The sequence below is a fragment of the Pteropus vampyrus genome, unplaced genomic scaffold (genome assembly GCF_000151845.1).
Source record: "Pteropus vampyrus isolate Shadow unplaced genomic scaffold, Pvam_2.0 Scaffold58, whole genome shotgun sequence".
In the NCBI taxonomy this organism is placed as follows: Eukaryota; Metazoa; Chordata; class Mammalia; order Chiroptera; family Pteropodidae; genus Pteropus; species Pteropus vampyrus.
This window is the reverse complement of record NW_011888839.1, coordinates 8,946,177-8,949,609: the sequence shown is the minus strand read 5'-3', so window position 1 is coordinate 8,949,609 and position 3,433 is coordinate 8,946,177. Positions and strand designations below refer to the sequence as shown.

At 39.4% G+C, this 3,433-nt stretch overlaps 1 pseudogene; it reads left to right on the top strand.

Moving 5' to 3' along the window:
* The first annotated feature begins 267 nt into the window (after positions 1–267).
* LOC105292506 lies at positions 268–762 on the top strand (annotated as a pseudogene).
* The last annotated feature ends 2,671 nt before the right edge of the window (positions 763–3,433 follow it).

The window sequence follows — 3,433 nt, the reverse complement described above, 5'->3', positions numbered from 1 at the left end:
CTGCTCTTAACTTTCACTGACATTTCCACCAATGAATCTCCGACACACCTCATGCGAGCTTGGTGCTTGCTTGTTAGTGGACACAGACAAACAAACAGAGGTAATATGAACTTGACGGCAAGGAAACAATGATAAGAGCATAATTCAGGTTTGATTAGAAACTGAAGTTGTGGATGGTCTTGTTATTCACCTTTCTCTTCTCATGTTGGCTGATGCCACCCTACTCTCATCAGCCTCTGGCCCGCCATCTCCTTGAGACTGAGCACCATGCCTTTAATTAAGCTGTAGAGATCTGATGGAGAGATATTTGAAGTTGATGCTGAAATTACCAAACAATCTGTGACTATCAAGATCATGTTGGAAGATTTAGGAATGAATGATGAAGGTGGTGATGACCCAGTTCCTCTACAAAATGTTAATGCCACAATATTTTAAAAAGCCATTCAGTGGTCCACCACTGCAAAGATGATCCTCCTTCTGAGGATGATGAGAACAGAGAAAAGAGAACAGATGATATTCTTATTTGGGACCAAGAATTCCTGAAAGTTGTCCAAGGAACTCTTTCAGAACTTATTCTGGCTGCAAACTGCTTAGACATCAAAGGTTTGCTTGATGTGACATGCCAGACTGTTACCAATATGATCAAGGGGAAAACTCCTGAGGAGATTCACAAGAACTTCAATATCAAAAGTGACGTTATTGAAGAAGAAGCCCAGGAACACAAAGAGAACCAGTGGTGTGAAGAGAAGTGAAATATTGTGCTTTGACACTGTAACGTGTAAAGATTGTTCCAAATACTTGTTGCACTGCTCTGCTTATAATTGTTAATATTAAACAAACAGTAAGGAAATGCAGCAGCAAATCAATTACATTAGCAGAATATTGTCTTCATTGTATGTGTAGTTTGAGTACAGATTCCAAACCTATGGCTGAGTTTCTTCCAGTATGATCAAGTTTCTTTTTCCTTTGCTCTGAATAAAACTGAACTGTGGATTCTCAAAAAAAAAAAAAATGGCATTTTGGTGCTTCCCTCTTTTTGTAATGTGACTTCTGCCTAATTTATTGTATAATTAACTTTAGTGACCTTTTAAAAGTTGGCATTGTAAATAAAACTTCTTGCAAAATGTTCTATGAAATAGAATTAACAAAGTATTATCATTACTCATGATTTGGAAATGAGAAAGGCTACTTGAGGTAAATGTTCTGAGTGGGGGTTACTAAAGATATCTTCTTGGGGTCAAGGTAAGTACCGCTGGTATTGATTAGCCCGTATATAGCAGCGAACCCTTAATTGGATGTGAGAATTTGTTTTTGCATTTTTAATCCTCTCAGCTTTGATTATGTTGGCTAGAGTCTCAGTTACTCTATTTGTGGTTTGGAGGGAAATATAACTAGACAGTTTGTTCGCTTTTCAATTAAAAAAGACAACCCTTGTGGTACTGTCATCTTTTTATAATTAGTGATCCCATGTGGGGAAAACTATTCATTTGCACAACTTGCTTGTAAAAAATAACTTAAACTTTAACATTAAAATGTATGGTAAAACCCAGAAAGCATCCATCATGAATGCAAGATACTGTCCATAAAAAATAAGTTACATTAAAAAAGAAGAAGAAAAACGAAGTTGTAGCATAATCAGCCTAGGGAAACCACAAGGAATTATTAGTATGTACTTCTTTTTCTCAATACAGGAAGACTTCTTTGAAGGACCATCATGTACATTCTCTGCAGAACAGTGAAAAGCCATCTTCAACTTGAAGAAAGGTGTGACATGGTTACAATGAGGTAGAGACCAGCATTAAGAACTGCCTGGAAAAGAGGACTAAAGATATTAGCCATATGGAGAGAGAAAAAGAAGTATAAAACAGAAAAAAATGAAAACTAATTAAGGATTCCTATTTTAGTAAGTCAAAGAGATAACAGGAGTGCCCAAAAGAGGAAAAGAAAGAAAACTATTTATAATTCATATGAGAAGGAGGAGGTGGAAATGGAAGGGATGATTAGCTGAACAACTACCGCCAAAATTCTCCTTAGTAGGAATGTGTCATTGTTTGAGAATAAATCAATGAGGCCACTTGATATAAGCAAGCCTGTGAGACTTAGATGAAAAATCTGTGCCGAAACACTCCAGAAGGGAGAACCTGGATTATACGGTCAGGGGAGAATGTTGTTGCTCCTCAGAGTAACGGAGAAAAACGAGTGAAGACTTGAAGAGAGAAGAAGAAAGAGAAGGAGAGAGGTGAGACTAAGTGAGGGGAAGGATCATTGAAACTCTTCAGCCGTGGGGTCCTCAAAGGACCTTTTAAGAATTGTGGTAAGAGCTGTTCCGCTTGCAGTTCTTTGTGTTGCAGGAACCCAAATCACTCCTTCATCGTCTCTCCAGAAGTTCATTAAAGTCTGACAAAGATGCAAATGGTTTTGGAACGTTTTGTTTGTTGTTTGCTTTGCTTTAAGAGAATTCAAAGAAGTTGAGATCCTAGTATCTAGGTTTACACGGTACAGACTAGAGTCTCTAAGAAAGCAGAAGCCTGGGAAGTAAATGTGACCAAAAGAGCTTAAGGCTTTCAGAATTCTCCGAACTCTTGAGAAGGCTTTAGACTTCCATGGCCATAAATTTAGAGTTGATGGTGTCGAGCAAATTTTATCTGGTCCATAAGAGACAAGAAGATCCCATTTCATGTCTGGGTTACATTTACTATTACACGATAGAATTATAGAATTCTTGAATTCGTCTCATACACCTTCACTTTTTACAAGTGAAGGAACTCGAAGCATATAAAGAATCTTAGCTGCTTTAGAAGCAGATGCTGACAAGGGTTTAAGGCAAGAAGTTGATTTAGGAAGTGGGAAAATGAGATGGGAAGGGAAGAAAATTGTTAAAGGATGTGTTTGCAAGCAAGTTTCCTCTGTGTGTAACTAGAGTATAACGCTGGTGAGGAACTCTGGAGCCAGAGCAGGGCAAGCACTACAGAGTTATCCCGGCCAAGAATGAGGAAGCTGGAGTACTTATCCACCCACTCCCTTCCATCACTAGGTGGGTGGAGAGTGGTAATTCCCTGGAACATATGGCCTATCCTGTGCTGGGGCAGAACTGGCTCCAAAGGTGGAAGAGAGCCCTCAGGCAGAGTTGCAGGTTCTGATAATCAGAAGTGTAACTAGCATGAAAGGAAATATTATGTGCCAAGGGGGTGAAGCAGAGCAATGGCAAAGCCCTGCTACATGAAGGTAAAGAGACTTGCCAGGAGTCTCGCAGAGGAAGCAAGGAGTCAGGACTAAGAACAGCGTAGCCTGTGGTGTTGGAGGGGTAATGGCAGGATCTGGTTGAGTGTTAGACCTGGGTTTGAATCCCAGCCCTGTTCTCCAGATTCTGTGCAACATTAGAAACTTATCCATTCTGAGATTCAATTGCCTTGTCTGTAAAATGGGGATAACT